A 17,341-nucleotide genomic window follows, 5' to 3' on the forward strand; every position below is an offset into this window, starting at 1 on the left:
TCACCCGCCGGTCCAGGACCTGTTTGTGGCCAGCAAATAAATAAATAAGTAGCCAGAAGCCAGGGATAAATAGCCAGGACAAGATAGAAGACAGGAAAGGGAGTGAAGACCCCGGGAGGGGGAGGAGGGGAGGGGGGAGGGGTGGGGGGAAGGGAGCAATATGAGGTAGCCAAGCCCAGCAGGAAACAAAGGGAGGCAGCAGTGAAGCAGGGGGAAGGGAGGGAGTAGGGAAGGAGGGGTGTGTGGGGGAGGGGGGAAGAACAAAAAAGGGGAGCCAGAAGAGGGTAAGAGATAAGAGAACAAAAATGGGGGGGAGGGGGAGAGAGAGCACAAGGGAAGACAACGGTGGCAACAACCCACAGCACGGCAGTAGAAAATAAGGAAAAATGGCAAGTAGAAACGAGCAAGGCCAATATCGAGGCATCTGCACCGAAGAATGTCAATAGCATTAGGGGGCACCACCCAGGCGCCCTTCACCATAGTTTGATGTTCTGTAAAAAGAAGAGAAAATAGAAGAGAGGGGAGGAAAGACTCCCTGTCTTGTTACATATTTCCTAGATCCTTAGTGATTTGCTTTGTTATGTATATACCTGTATTTATATTATATATAAAGCCCAATAAAAACATTAAATACAAATAATAACTTTGGGGTAGAGAATTCCATCTGTGTGAATAAATTTCTCCTCATTTTGGTCCTAAATGGTCTACTTCCTATTTGGAGACTGTAGGTGTCCACTGCTGCCCAGCCAGGAGAAACAACCTTTCGAAATCTGTTGAGACCTGTAAGAATGGTGCATGTCTCAATGAGATCCCCTCTCATTCTTCTCCACTGTGGAGAATACAGGCCCAGTCTCCTCACGGGACAATCCTGCCATCCCAGGAATCAGCCGGCTGAATCTTTTTATCGTTGCGTTAGGAGACCAAAACTGCACACGACACTTCAGGTGCGGTCTAACCTGTGCTCTGTACTCAAATCCTCCTGCAATGAAGACCAACATACCATCTGCCTTTCTAATTGCTTGTTGCACCTTCATGTTAACTTTCAGTGACTTGTGAACAAGGACTTCAGGTACATGTGGACACTAACACTTTGCAATCTCCCATTATCCAAGAAATATTCTGAATTTCTGTTTTTTTCTCACCAAAGTTGATAACTTCACATTTTTCCACATTATGTTGCATTTTAAAAGTACTTGCTCAATCACTTCGCCTGTCTAAATCCCCTTAGAAACATAGAAAAAAAGAGCAGGAAGAGGCCATTCAGCCCTTCGAGCCTGCTCTGCCATTCATTAAGATCATGGGTGATCATCCAAGTCAATAGTCTAATCCCGCTTTCCCCCATATCCTTTGATCCCCTTTGCCCTAAATACTATACCTAACTGCAATGGTTTGGACTAAACGCCTTCCTGTGAAAACAAATTCCACAGGCTCGCCACTCTCTGGGTGAAGAAATTTCTCCTTATCTCTGTACTAAATGGTCTATCCCATATCCTCAGACTGTGACCCCTGGTTCTGGACACACCCACCAACGGGAACACCCTTCCTGCATCTACCCTGTCCAATCCTGTAGGCATTTTATGGGTTTCAATGAGATCCCCCCTCAGTCTTCTGAACTCCAGCGAATACAATCCTAACCGATTCAATCTCTTCTCATATTTCAGTCCTGCCATCCCAGGAATCAGTCTGGTAAACCTTGGGCGAGATTCTCCGACCCCCCCGCCAGGTCGGAGAATCGCCGGGGGCTGGCGTGAATCCCGCCCCCGCCGGTTGCCGAATTCTCCAGCACCGGAGATTATGCGGGGGCGGGAATCGCGCCGGTTGGCGGGCCCCCCCCCCGCGTTTCTCCGGCCCGGATGGGCCGAAGTCCCGCTGCTAGAATGCCTGTCCCGCCGGCGTGGATTAAACCACCTCTCTTACCGGCGGGACAAGGCGGCGCGGGCGGGCTCCGGGGTCCTGGGGGGGGGATGCGCAGCGATCTGACCCCGGGGGGTGCCCCCACAGTGGCCTGGCCCGCGATCGGGGCCCACCGATCCGCGGGCGGGCCTGTGCCGTGGGGGCACTCTTTTCCTTCCGCCTTCGCCACGGTCTCCACCATGGTGGAGGCGGAAGAGACTCCCTCCACAGCGCATGCGCGGGGATGCTGTGAGCGGCCGCTAACGCTCCCGCGCATGCGCCGCCCGGCAATGTCATTTCCGCGCCAGCTGGCGGGGCGGAAATCAGTCCGGCGCGGGCCTAGCCCCTCAAGGTTAGGACTCGGCCGGTCAAGGAGCGGAGGATTCCGCACCTTTGGGGCGGCGCGATGCCGGACTGATTTGCGCCGTTTTTGGCGCCGGTCGGCGGACATCGCGCCGATACCGGAGAATTTCGGCCCTTCACTGCACTCCCTCTATAACTAGAACATCCTTCCTCAGAAAAGGAGACCATCACTTCCGGTGACGACGATGTGCTGAGCAGTCGCCATGACAGTTGGCTCTCCTCCTGCAGACCTGCAAAATGGCCACTTTTTATCAAAAACTCGCCAGAGAACTCAGCAATTCGTTCCCCAACCTCAGCAAAACAGGTGGGAAAAAAGAGAAGGAAAAAAATGTGCGGAAAAAGCAAGTCCAGGGACCGAACAGAGACCTGGGGCGAGATTCTCCCGATACGGCGCGATGTCCGCCGACTGGCGCCCAAAACGGCCCCAATCAGACGGGCATCGCGCCGCCCCAAAGGTGCGGAATGCTCCGCATCTTTGGGGGCTGAGCCCCAACATTGAGGGGCTAGGCCAACGCCGGAGGAATTTCCGCCCCGCCAGCTGGCCGAAACGGCCTTTGGTGCCCCGCCAGCTGGCGCGGAAATGACATGTCGGGGCGGCGCATGCGCGGGAGCGTCAGCGGCCGCTGAAAGTTTCCCGCGCATGCGCAGTGGAGGGAGTCTCTTCCGCCTCCGCCATGGTGGAGACCGTGGCGGAGGCGGAAGGGAAAGAGTGCCCCCACGGCACAGGCCCGCCCGTGGATCGGTGGGCCCCGATCGCAGGCCAGGCCACCGTGGGGGCACCCTCCGGGGCCAGATCCCCCCATGCCGGCCCCAGGACCCCAGAGCCCGCCCGCGCTGCCTTGTCCCGCCGGTAAATAGGTGCTTTAATTTACGCTGGCGGGACAGGCAATTTATCGGCGGGACTTCGGCCCATTCGGGCCGGAGAATCGAGCGGGGGGGCCCGCCAACCGGCGCGGCGCGATTCCCGCCCCCGCCGAATCTCCGGTGCCGGAGACTTCGGCAACCTGCGGGGGCGGGATTCATGGCAGCCCCCGGCGATTCTCTGACCCGGCGGGGGGTCGGAGAATGACGCCCCTGGAGTGGAAGAGGCCTGGAACGGACACAACCGGACAATGTCTTTAAGTCCTGTGGAGGAATCCACTATGGACACGGGCTTGGAAGGTTCACAGTTTAGTGCCCTTAGTAAAATTGTTGTTTTTCCACTCTCTCTTACTCAGTTTGGATAAAATATTCCCAAATAATTTCAAAGATCTGGGGCGAAATTCTCCGTTATCGGCGGAAACTCCGCCGATCGGCGCAAAAAACGGCGCAAATCCCACTTGCGTCACGTCATAAAAATGGGCCGATAGTCTGCGGCCCGAAATGGGCTAGCAGCAACGTAACGGGATCCGCGCTTGCGCAGTGGTTCACGCCGTGCAGCGTCATACGCGCTGCACGGCGTGACGGCTCATAAGGCCGCGCAGCTCCCCCCCACCCGACCGGAACAGCCGACCGCAACACCCGACTTGATGGCTGGCCGTCGCTCAGCCCCGAGGTTCGAGTCACGCGATGTGGAGGCGCTCCTGGATGCGGTGGAGCAGAGGAGGGACGCCCTGTATCCCGGGCACGGCCGCAGAGTTGCCCCACGCCACAGCCGGCGTCTGTGGAGGGAGGTGGCAGAGGCCGTCACCGCTGTGGCCCTAACACCACGGACAGGCACCCAGTGCCACAAGAAGGTGAATGACCTCGTCAGAGCAGGCAGGGTGAGCGTCCCCCATATCCCCCATATCCCCCATATCCCCCTCCCCCATATCCCCCCCTCCCCCATATCCCCCCTCCCCCATATCCCCCATATCCCCCCTCCCCCATATCCCCCCTCCCCCATATCCCCCCCTCCCCCATATCCCCCCTCCCCCATATCCCCCATATCCCCCCTCCCCCATATCCCCCCCTCCCCCATATCCCCCCTCCCCCATATCCCCCATATTCCCCCCTCCCCCATATCCCCCATATCCCCCCTCCCCCATATCCCCCCCTCCCCCATATCCCCCCTTCCCCATATCCCCCATATCCCCCTCCCCCATATCCCCCCTCCCCCATATCCCCCATATCCCCCCTCCCCCATATCCCCCATATTCCCCCATATCCCCCATATCCCCCCTCCCCTATATCCCCCTCCCCCATATCCCCCCTCCCCCATATCCCCCCTCCCCCATATCCCCCCCTCCCCCATATCCCCCATATCCCCCCTCCCCCATATCCCCCCTCCCCCATATCCCCCCCTCCCCCATATCCCCCTCCCCCATATCCCCCATATCCCCCCTCCCCCATATCCCCCCCTCCCCCATATCCCCCTTCCCCCATATCCCCATATCCCCCCCTCCCCCATATCCCCATATCCCCCCTCCCCCATATTCCCCATATCCCCCCCTCCCCCATATCCCCCCTCCCCCATATCCCCCATATCCCCCCTCCCCCATATCCCCCATATCCCCCCTCCCCCATATCCCCCATATCCCCCCTCCCCCATATTCCCCATATCCCCCCTCCCCCATATCCCCCCTCCACCATATCCCCCATATTCCCCCCTCCCCCATATCCCCCATATCCCCCCTCCCCCATATCCCCCATATCCCCCTCCCCCATATCCCCCATATCCCCCCTCCCCCATATCCCCCCTCCCCCATATCCCCCCTCCCCCATATCCCCCATATCCCCAAGTGAATCCAGCCCTAACCTTAACCTCTGCAATGCACGCGCAACCGATGGCGTGCATTCATATACCTGCCTAACACTGTTGCCTTTTACCCCTGCCACCACCCCCCCCCCCCCCCCAGGAGAAGCGCGCACACAACAATAGGGAGCATGTGAGGACTGGAGGAGGGCCCGCTGATGAGAGGCCACTGACCGTACACGAGGAAAGGGCCCTGGAACTGGCTGGCGGACCTGAGGACCGGGAGGTTGCTGATGCAGAGGTCGGGGCCCCACGAGCAAGTGAGCCACCAACAGCCCGTCCCCATATCCCCCCTCCCCTATATCCCCCTCTCCCGTATCACCTGATCACTGCCTGATGTCTAACCATGCATGCTTCATTGTGTATCGCAGGACCAAACGTCCAGGCACCCATCCCCGCAGATGCAGACCGCCCGCAGGATGCCCCTCGGAGACCACGGGAGACGGAGAGACCCGCACCCTCCAGCATGCGACGCCCGCAGGATGCCCCTCCGAGACCACGGGAGACGGAGAGACCCGCACCCTCCAGCATGCGACGCCCGCAGGATGCCCCTCGGAGACCACGGGAGACGGAGAGACCCGGACCCTCCAGCATGCGACGCCCGCAGGATGCCCCTCGGAGACCACAGGAGACGGAGAGACCCGCACCCTCCAGCATGCGACGCCCGCAGGATGCCCCTCGGAGACCACGGGAGACGGAGAGACCCGAACCCTCCAGCATGCGACGCCCGCAGGATGCCCCTCGGAGACCACGGGAGACGGAGAGACCCGAACCCTCCAGCATGCGACGCCCGCAGGAAGCCCCTCGGAGACCACGGGAGACGGAGAGACCTGGAGCAACAGGGAGACGACACCCCCGTCACGTGCGGGAGCGACCACCCAGCGATGAGGGGGGCAGCCACAGGCCCCCGTCACATCCGAGCCAGGACACCACTACCCAGGACACCACTATCCAGGACACCCCTACCCGGGACACCACTACCCAGGACACCCCTACCCGGGACAGCACTACCCGGGACAGCACTACCCGGGACAGCACTACCCAGGACACCCCTACCCGGGAAGACGAAATACCGGACAGTGACTCAGAGTGGATGGGTGGAGACGAACCCCCACCCCAAAGTGCCATGGACTCAGAGTGGGACGAAGAGCACGACACAACGCCACTGCTGTCACCAACACCCTCCACCATCGCAGAAACACTCACCACGGTTGGGCACTTTAGTGATGAGGCGTCTGGTACACTCACTGGTGCGCACAACACAGCCGTCCCGGTACAGCAGGTGGAGGTAGGAGCAGCAGAGGGACCGGGCGGTCGGAGGGCAGCCCAGGCCAAGCGAACATCTGCCGCCCAGATGGATCCCGGGTTCCTGCAGTTACCACACCCACACATAGATCCGATGCAACCACCGACACGGAGACGAGCGAATAGGGTGACGGGTGGCTTGCGGCGGCTGCGGTCGCAGGTGGAGGAGTCCACCCGCGTCCAGGAGCTGGGAGTGGTCCCGGTCATGCGTGCCACCCAGGCTGACACCGCACGGGTGGCGTCCGCGGTGGAGGCAATGGGTGCGACGGTGTCAGACATGGGGAACGGTTTGCGAGGCCTGGGGCCTTCCGTGCAGGCGGCGTCTGTGGCCCAGGAAATGGCTGCCCTCTCACAGGAGGCCATGAGCCAGTGCCAGCGCCAGATGGCAGAGGCGCTCAACGCCATAGCCCAGTCTCAGCAGGCCATGGCCCAGTCTCAGCAGGCCATAGCCCAGTCTCTGCAGGCCATGGCCCAGTCTCTGCAGGCCATGGCCCAGTCTCAGCAGGCCATCGCTGAGGGCATCGGCGCCAGTGGCCATGTGCGAGCTGGCGTCGCACTGTCGCAGACAGGGTTCGACAACCCCCTGGGCTCCATGGCTGCAAACCTGCAGACCCCTGTCGATACCAGCACGGGCCTCCAGGACTGGCAGCGCCAGATGTCGGGGGCGCGTCGGATGGCCAGTCCGTTCGCATCCCCCACCCATGTAGAGGCCTGGGGGCCATCGGGCACCCCGAGGGAGGAGGAGGTGGTGTGGTCCGTCCCGGCTCCCTCTGTAGGGGAGGTCCCGGTACACCGCGACACCTCGGACTCCCCCCCTTCCGTCCCAGGTGCATCGGGTGGGCAACGGGCAGGACAGGCTGGCAGCTCGCCATCCCAGTCGCCCGGGCCGCAGCCTGGCCCATCTAGGCCAGGACGCCCCAGGAAACGGCCGCCAAAGGGATCCAGTGTCAGAGGGCAGGAATCACAGGAGTCCACCTCCAGTTCTGCTGTACCGTCTGGGGAACCACGTAGACGTAGTCAAAGGGCCCGTAAGGCCAAACAATTAGACACTGAGTAAGTTGGCACGGGTGCAGGGCACAGATGAGTTTTAGGGGCTAGGGCACGTGCATGAACTCCTTTGGTTATTAAAGTCAATGTTACACCTACCGAAGCTGCCTTTGTGCTCTGTCCAAAGTGTGCGGGGGTGTCATGTACGTTGAGCGCAAGTGTGTGTGTGAGGGGTGGTCTTACCTCAGCCCCAGGTGAGTCTGCCCCCTTCCCCCTGGGCCGCCATCAACATCCCCCGGGCAGAGGACGGGACCGTGCGCTGCAGTGTCACAGCCGCATGCAGGGATGGTCCGGGTGGATGGTGGTACTGTGGCCATGGGTCAGACATAGTCCAACGATGTAGAGCCAGGAGCTCATCGGAGGCGGGTTGTCATCATTCTCCATGGCCTGCGATAGACACGCGTCCACCCGCAACTGGGTGAGCCCGGCCCGTTGTGCCGCCGGTGGATCGGCAATTGGGAGTGGGGGGGTGGTGTGCATGCGGGTGGGGTGTGTGGGGTTGGGGAGGGGGGTGATGGTGCTGGGTGGATGGATGGGTGGGGGGTGTGGGTGGTCGGCTGTTGTCATGGTGTGCGGTCTGTGGCCATACTACCCGATTCCCACGCCCATCTAGTCAGTGAAGCGGGCGTCTATCAGTCTGTCCCGTGCCCGCTGGGCCAGCCGGTAACGGTGAACAGCCACCCGTCTGTGTCTACCCCGTCTGCCCTGACCATTGCCCCCATCCCCCTCATCTGGGGAGGACTGGGCCTCTTCCTGCTGCTCCTCCACTCCGCCCTCCTCTGCCTGCGGCACATCGCCCCTCTGCTGGGCTATGTTGTGCAGGACGCAGCACACCACAATGATGCGGCCGACCCTATCTGACCGATACTGGAGGGCGCCCCCAGAGAGGTCCAGGCACCTGAAACGCATCTTCAGCACGCCAAAGCACCTCTCGATCACTCCCCTTGTCGCTACATGGGCATCATTGTAGCGGTTCTCCGCCTCATTGCGTGGCCTCCGTATAGGCGTCATCAGCCACGATCGCAATGGGTAGCCCCTGTCGCCCAGCAACCAGCCCCTCAGCCGGGGATGGCGTCCCTCGTACATGCCGGGGATGGATGACCGCGACAACACGAATGAGTCGTGTACACTGCCTGGGTAACGGGCGCAGACGTGCAGGATCATCATGCGGTGGTCGCAGACCACCTGTACGTTCATCGAATAGGTCCCCTTCCTATTAGTGAACACGGCCCTGTTATCTGCAGGTGGCCGCACGGCGACGTGCATCCCATCGATCGCGCCCTGGACCATGGGGAACCCGGCAATGGCAGAGAAGCCCACGGCCCGGGCATCTTGGCTGGCCCGGTCCACGGGGAAGCGGATGTAGCGGTGCGCCATGGCATAAAGGGCATCTGTCACTGCCCGGATGCACCGATGCACCGATGTCTGCGATATGCCGGACAGGTCCCCACTCGGTGCCTGGAATGACCCCGTTGCATAAAAGTTCAGGGCCACCGTAACCTTGACGGACACGGGGAGAGGGTGTCCCCCGCCAGTGCCACGCGGTGACAGGTGTGCCAGCAGGTGGCAGATGTGTGCCACGGTTTCCCGGCTCATCCGGAGTCTCCTCCTGCATTCCCGGTCCGTGAGGTCCTGGTATGACTGCCGGGGCCGGTACACACGGGGCGCCCTCGGGTGCCTCCGTTGCCGTGGGGCCGCGACGTCCTCCTCCCCCTCCTCGTCCTGTCGGTCAGGTGTCCCTCCAGCCTGGGCGGCTGCCGCCTGCCCCTCTGCGGCAGCCTGCGCCGCCTCTCTGGCACGCTCCTCCTCCTCCTCCTCCTCCTCATCATCCAGGGCAACATAGACATGAGCGGCTGCCACCACGGCGGCCAACATCGCTGGATGATCTGAAAACATGACGACCTGGTGGGGGGGAGGGGAACGACGACATGTCATCATTGCCCATATCCCCTCCTCCCCCCAGCCAGGTGGCATGGACCGCATGGGTCCAACTGTTGGAGGCTGGCACCTGGCCAGGTGGACCAACTCATTTGCCCTCCCATCACCCACCCCGGCACGGACCCCCTCCCCAACCCCCAACCTCCACCCCGGCACGGACCCCCTCCCCCAACCTCCACCCCGGCACGGACCCCCTCCCCAACCTCCACCCCGGCACGGACTCCCCCCCCCAATCTCCACCCCGGCACGGACCCCCCCCCCAACCTCCACCCCGGCACGGACCCCCTCCCCAACCCCCAACCTCCACACCGGCACGGACCCCCTCCCCAACCCCCAACCTCCACCCCAGCACGGACCACCCCCCAACCTCCACCCCGGCACGGAACCCCTCCCCAACCCCCAACCTCCACCCCGGCACGGACCCCCCCCCCCCAACCTCAACCCCGGCACGGACCCCCTCCACAACCCCCAACCTCCACCCCGGCACGGACCCCCTCCCCAACCTCCACCCCGGCACGGACCCCCTCCCCAACCCCCAACCTCCACCCCAGCACGGACCACCCCCCAACCTCCACCCCGGCACGGAACCCCTCCCCAACCCCCAACCTCCACCCCGGCACGGACCCCCCCCCCAACCTCAACCCCGGCACGGACCCCCTCCACAACCCCCAACCTCCACCCCGGCACGGACCCCCTCCCCAACCTCCACCCCGGCACGGACCCCCTCCCCAACCCCCAACCTCCACCCCAGCACGGACCCCCCCCCAACCTCCACCCCGGCACGGAACCCCTCCCCAACCCCCAACCTCCACCCCGGCACGGACCCCCCCCCCAACCTCCACCCCGGCACGGACCCCCTCCCCAACCCCCAACCTCCACCCCAGCACGGACCCCCCCCCCAACCTCCACCCCGGCACGGACCCCCCCCCAACCTCCACCCCGGCACGGACCCCCTCCCCAACCCCCAACCTCCACCCCAGCACGGACCCCCCCCCCAACCTCCACCCCGGCACGGACCCCCCCCCAACCTCCACCCCGGCACGGACCCCCTCCCCAACCCCCAACCTCCACCCCAGCACGGACCCCCCCCCCAACCTCCACCCCGGCACGGACCCCCCCCCAACCTCCACCCCGGCACGGACCCCCTCCACAACCCCCAACCTCCACCCCGGCACGGACCCCCTCCACAACCTCCACCCCGGCACGGACCCCCTCCCCAACCTCCACCCCGGCACGGACCCCCCCCCCCAACCTCCACCCCGGCACGGACCCCCTCCCCAACCCCCAACCTCCACCCCAGCACGGACCCCCCCCCCCAACCTCCACCCCGGCACGGACCCCCTCCCCAACCTCCACCCCGGCACGGACCCCCCCCCAACCCCCAACCTCCACCCCAGCACGGACCACCCCCCAACCTCCACCCCGGCACGGAACCCCTCCCCAACCCCCAACCTCCACCCCGGCACGGACCCCCCCCCCCAACCTCAACCCCGGCACGGAGCCCCTCCACAACCCCCAACCTCCACCCCGGCACGGACCCCCTCCCCAACCTCCACCCCGGCACGGACCCCCTCCACAACCCCCAACCTCCACCCCGGCACGGACCCCCTCCCCAACCTCCACCCCGGCACGGACCCCCTCCCCAACCTCCACCCCGGCACGGACCCCCCCAACCTCCACCCCGGCACGGACCCCCTCCCCAACCCCCAACCTCCACCCCGGCACGGACCCCCTCCCCAACCCCCAACCTCCACCCCGGCACGGACCCCCTCTCTGGCACTCCCCCGGAGCCCAGCCTACTCTAACCACCCCCCCCCCCCCCCCCCCCCCCCCGCCGCACACACACACAAGCCGAGACACACCTCTCCTCAGGCAATCAGTCTGCGGCCACGCCATTTCCTGCCCAGAGCCAACCCCCCAGGCCGTCACTCACCTCCTCGCTGGTCGGCGTGAGCCTGGAGCACCGGGTCACGCCGATGAAAAGGAGGTTTGATTGACGTCGACGTGAACGGTCATCACGTCGACGGGACTTCGGCCCATCCGGAAGGGAGAATATCGGCAGGCCGAAAATCGGCTGCCTTGCGCAGACCCGTGACATTCTCCGCGGCAGCGGCGCCATTAACGCCCCGCCGACTTTTCTCCCTTCGGAGACTTCGGCGGGGGCGGGGGCGGGATTCACGGCGGCCAACGGCCATTCTCCGACCCGGCGGGGGGGTCGGAGAATGACGCCCCTGTTCAGTTAATTTCCATCCTTTGTTACATTTAACAATGAATTCTGCTACCATGTAGCCTGAATGTTATTTTGCAAACATGACCCGGAGCTTCTGGTGGCCTGGTATTTTAATTCACCAACTTGCTCTCACACGGACATCTGGGTCCTCGACCTGCTGCACTATTCCAGTCAACAGCACCTCATCTTCCAAATGATCACTTCACAGCCTTTCAGACTCAAAATTGAATTCAACAGTTTCACACTATAATCTCTGCTCCCATTTTTGTTTCTTTTTCTCTGCTTGTTTGGGTTTTTCTCTTGATTTTACTTTCAGTCAGCAGTGCACCTGCTCTCAGCCATCTTTAGTTTATTTTTTCTTTTCTTGCCCCATCACCATTCCCTTTGGCCCTGGAAGACTGCTCTGTCTTTCACTCACTACTGTGACCTTCAACTGCCCTTGTCCCACCCACCCCTGGCTCAAAGCCTATCACATTTTTAACTTTTCCAAGTTATGTTGAAAGATCCAGGGCAGGATTGTCAGGTCTGCTGACTACATTTTACAGGGCAGCGCACCCCCGCCTTCAGCGGGATTTTCCGTTGCCGCAGCCAGCCAATGGGGTTCCCCATTGTGGCCACACCACGCTGTCGGGAAACCCGCAGGCTTGGGAACGCTGCCGGTGGACCGGAGTATCCCGCCAACAGAGAATTCCACTGCATTGATCTGAAACATTGGTTGGAATTCTCAAGTTTCCCCCCCCCCCCCCGCCCCACACCCCGACTTCCCTATGGCAGGTTTTCCCACGACAGATGTGCCTCACCATTGGCCTTAGGCACGATCTTCCAGTCTAACCGAAGTCGATGGCAATTTACATTCGTCATTCTTTTGTGGGAACGGAAGACCCTGGGCGGGATTTTCCGACCGCCCACCGGGTCAGAGAATCGCCGGGGGTCAGCGTGAATCCTGCCCCCCCGAATTCTCCGGCCCGCCAAAAATCGCCTGGCGTGAATCGCGCCGCCCGCCTCAGAGAATGGCGGGGACCTGCGCGACTCAATGGGCCCCTGGGCCGCCCGAATTCTCCGGGCCACGATGTCCCGCCCGTTTAACGAGGGTCCCGCCGGTGTAAATCAAGGTTGGTCCCTACCGGCGGGACCCAGCTCCGTGGGCGGCCTCTGGGATCTTCGGGGGGGCGCGGGGCAATCTGGCCCCGGGGGGTGCCCCCATGGTGGCCTGGCCCGCGATCGGGGCACACCGATCCCCCGGCAGGCCTGTGCCGTGGAGGCACTCTATTCCTCCGCGTCAGCCTTGTACCGATCCGCGATGGCCGACGCGGAGATGAACCCCCCATGCGCATGCGCAGGGATAACGCCAGCAGACACTGGCGCTCCCGCGCATGCGCCAACTCACGCCGGCCGGCGGGGGCCCTTCGGCGCCGGTTGATGTGGCACCAAGCCCCTTCCCGCCAGCCGGCGAGGCGCAAACCATTCTGGCGCCGTCCTAGCCCCCGAAGGTGCGGAGGATTCTGCACCTTTGGGGTGGCTCGACGCCGGAGTGGTTCCCGCCAGGGTTTGCGCCGTTGTTTCCTGCCCCGATGGTTTGCGCAGAATCCCGCCCCCTGTCGGTGGAAGGAGAATTCCGCCCATTAACTCTGTTTCTCTCTCCACAGATGCTGTCTGACATGCTGAGTATTTCCATTATTTTCTGTTTTTATTAGCACTGTTGTTTCACAGCTCCAGGGTCCCTGGATCGATTCCCGGCTTGGGTCACTGTCTGTGTGGAGTCTGCACGTTCTCCCCGTGTCTGCGTGGGTTTCCTCCGGGTGCTCCGGTTTCCTCCCACAGTCCAAAGATGTGCAGGTTAGGTGGAGTGGCCATGCTAAATTGCCCTTAGTGTCCAAAAAGGTTAGGTGGGGTTACTGGGTTACGGGCACAGGGTAGAGGCGTGGGCTTGGGTGTTCTTTCCAATAGCCGGAGCAGACTCGATGGGCCAAATGGCCTCCTTCTGCACTGTAAATTCCATGATAAATATTTCAGATGCCCTTCTCAGTTTTAACCTTCCCTTGTGGGATCAGGAGGATTAAGAGTGCTCCTATGGGCCACACAAGATCCTCATATTAGGATCTCATCGGAAAGAGAGTATCAATACATTATCACCCTGCTGCATTTGGAGACACAGAATAGATTTCACGTTTTTAAAGTGAGACTTGAACTCACAGCCCATTGACTTCATACTGTGCAACCATTTGTCTCCATGGTAAGAGGCTGGTGTGCGGGCAGGTCTTACAGATGGGGGTGAGCGAGGGCTGTTTGCTGGGACCTTAGCTGCGGTGTTATGTGGAGCCTGAGACACACAGGTTGTGACAGGAAGCTTGTCAGGTTTCCTGGCCGGGTTGGACGGGGCCAGGGGTGCGGTGGACAGGCAGGGCTTGGAGACATCTCATGATCCTCAGGGATGGGCTATAGCTGATAGTGTCACTGGTAAGGCTTTTGATCTGAGAGGGGCTGTGTGCCAGGGAGGGTTCCATTGGCAATGGTGCATGCGTTCTTTATTTGGGGTGAGCTCTGCTGATCCCCTGCATCCTCTGCTGTGGGGCTGGGCTTCTAAGCAGTGCATTGTGGAGTGCCGACACCTGGAAGGCAGGCGATTGATGACACTGCTAGGGTATGAGAACTTCCAAATAGGTGGGCTGGGTGAGTTTCCACATGACCGGAAGCCATTAGGGTATTTGTAGGATACAATCAGTAGTCTCCGCAGCCAGGAGCCTGTAAGTTTCAGCTAGGGGGTTGGTTTAAATGAATTTATGCAACAATGGGGGTCTCAGCCAGGGCATCTCAATCCTGAGGGGCACACCCCAAGTCCACACACTTGTCACTGAGTCATTCCCCACTATTCCCTGAGGTCCAGGCATACATCCCCCAGCAAGCCTGAAACGTTTGAAAAGTTGGCTACCTCTTTATTCCCTTTAAGCGGCCATGGTGCCCGCGTGACTCTCGGCTGAGAGCGCTGGAGCATCACGGGGGGGGTGTGGAGATTTGGTCTTCCAGCTCGTGAGTCTGATTAAAATACATGCAAATTGCGGTTTTGCATTGCGCCGCCGGTGTGGAAGTGTAGCTCGATGAGGCCAAACTATTTACAATACATATTAATGAGGAATTTCTCCTCTCAGAGGGTAATGATTCTGTAGAATTCCTAACCACAGAGGATGTAGTGGCTGGATTGTTAAGTATTTTCAAGGTTGAGATAAACAGATTTTTAATCTGTAAGGAAATCAAGGGTTACATGGAAAGTGGAGTTGAGGATTATCAGATTAGATCAGTCATGATCTCATTGAGTAGTGGATCAGACTTGATGGGCTGAATGTCCTACTTTTGCTCCTATGTTTTATGGTCTTGCGGTATGTTTTTCACAATTGACTTTCCTATCTATTTGGGTCACCAGCAAATTTATCAACCATACCTTCAGTGCCTTTATCCAAGTCATTTATATAAATTGTAAAAGGTTGGGGCCCCAGCATTGATCCCTATGGCACACCACTCAACACATGCTGGCAACTAGAAAAATATCCATTTCTGACAACTCTCTGGGTGTGATTTAACTAAATGGGAACAAAGGGCGAAATTCTCCGGTATCGGCGTGATGTCCGCCGACTGGCGCCCAAAATGGCGCAAATCAGTCGGGCATCGCGCCGCCCCAAAGGTGCGGAATGCTCCGCAGCTTGGGGGGCCGAGCCCCAACCTTAAGGGGCTAGGCCCGCACCGGACAAATTTCCGCCCCGCCAGCTGGTGCGGAAATGACATCTCCGGGCGGCGCATGCGTGGGAGCGTTAGCGGCCCCTGACGGCATTCCCGCGCATGCGCAGTGGAGGGAGTCTCTTCCGCCTCCGCCATGGTGGAGACCATGGCGAAGGCGGAAGGGAAAGAGTGTCCCCACGGCACAGGCCCGCCCGCGGATCGGTGGGCCCCGCCCTACCAGATAAGAAACAATGGCACCGCAACAATTCTTATCGACTGATAAGAAACAACAAGATGGATCCCACATCGGCCCACGCCGCATTGGCACAGAAACTCCAGTCACGAGTTTTGCAACTGGGAGATGGTGATGACTCCGAGTCTAACTCCAACCATGCTAACCCCTTTGAGACCCTTTTTGGAATGGAACCCTGAGGTGTCCAGATAATGAGAGAAAGGAACCGATTGAGATTTACGGTGTCCTACTCCCTGATGGAACCTGCCCAATTTCTTCTTTAGTTTTTTAAATGTTGAATGTTTCTCGCTTGTACGACTTTGTGTGTCGATCTCAGGCAAATTTCTTGATACAGATATGACTACTCCTTTGACACCACATGGTAGTTAAAGGGACAAGTTTGTTGAAAGACCATAAATATTCAAATTCTTACCGTTCTAGTAAGGTCACCCAGGCAGTGGAGTAACGGCACTTATTCCCGCCCTGCCTGAGGACCCCCTATGTATTTGGTCAGCCAAGCCCGGGTAGTGGAGCAACGGCACTGATCACCGCCCTACCCAGGGATTCCACCCATTCTTGCCCTGCCGCGGCTCATAGGCACCCCATTCGGAAAGTTCATTTCAAAACTCTTTTGCTGTTTTTTAAAAAATGTGGTTTAAAGAATGCACTTTGCCGCAACTTTTGTTTCCTTTCCGGCGACCCTTCGGTTGCTAACCCCCACCTGCTATTTACATGTTAAAACACTTGGTTGAAACAAATTTGCATTGGACGGAGAAATTGTCCACCCACTCAGCCCATCAAACACAGGCTGTGAGAGTGCTCACACTGTGACAGAATTACTTTTCAGATGTCTTGTCTCCCAAATTTAAAAAAAAAGGGAGTCACATATGGTGACGATTCTAAATCGGAAGTTGACGTTAAGGAGAAACAGACAGACAAATGAGATATTAAACAACAAGATAAGAACAGATATTATGCTTGTACCCCCAGGAAGATACGAATATACCAGGAGACAGAGGAAGGCACAGACAAGATGAAGACGGACCTGGTGATCTGCATCATGATCGTCGTTGGCAGTGGCGGACCTACAATTTTGGGGCCCTGAAGCTTGAACTGTTATGGGGGCCCCTTCGCAACCAGCAACGAGATCTGGGTAACCACTGTTATCTTCTTCAATAGGGTTGTTCCACGACAGATCACCACAAATTTTTAAAAATGTAACCACAACATCTCAGATTTTGATTAAAATTGCTGTACTGGGTTATTTCACATGTTAAAGTCACTGGTGTGAAGAAAAATTTCCTATGCCTGATCATTTTTGAGTTATGGAGGGATGAAAATTAGGGAAATGTTATATACATGCATGATGCATCATAGAATGATGAAATAAAACTTAGAAAAGACCACAGTCAATATAACCTTTTATTTTAGCCACCTATGAGAATACATACTACATGAAGCACATTTTACAAAATACTCTTTTTTCTGTTTTTTCTAGCAACGTATTCATGTACAGTTTTGTCATATGAGAGCTTCCTTGCAACTTCATTTTCTAGAGACAATATGCATAAAGAATTTAAGCGCTCTTCAGTTATGGTAGACCAAAATTTGTTCTTTATAAAGGATAGCTTTGAAAAATTCCTTTCTGCTTCACAGCTCATGATAGGCATTGTCAAGCACAGCTTAAGCGCAGTCGTAATATTGGGGAACACTTCAATTAGGTGTTGCTCACAAATAAGCTGAAGAACTTCTGCGCATTGCATTTTAGATGGCGTGTTTTCTTCTGTGTTCTGGTATTTCCTAAGGTGCAAATATTCTTTGAACTGATAACACTCGTTTACTAATTTTTGGTCAATATCATCTTTGTAATACGATATTGTAAGTTGAATACTGTCCTCATCAATTTCAG

General features: G+C 58.9%; 1 long non-coding RNA gene across 1 annotated transcript in view; it reads left to right on the forward strand.

Moving 5' to 3' along the window:
* Window positions 1–16,696, forward strand: part of LOC140425188 (uncharacterized) — a 19,283-nt gene extending 2,587 nt beyond the window's left edge. Inside the window, exon 2 of the long non-coding RNA XR_011947781.1 lies at window positions 16,423–16,696. This is a non-coding gene — a long non-coding RNA (uncharacterized lncRNA). The remainder of the gene's footprint in view (window positions 1–16,422) is intronic.
* The last annotated feature ends 645 nt before the right edge of the window (window positions 16,697–17,341 follow it).

This window comes from Scyliorhinus torazame, chromosome 6, assembly GCF_047496885.1.
Source record: "Scyliorhinus torazame isolate Kashiwa2021f chromosome 6, sScyTor2.1, whole genome shotgun sequence".
Taxonomy (NCBI): Eukaryota; Metazoa; Chordata; class Chondrichthyes; order Carcharhiniformes; family Scyliorhinidae; genus Scyliorhinus; species Scyliorhinus torazame.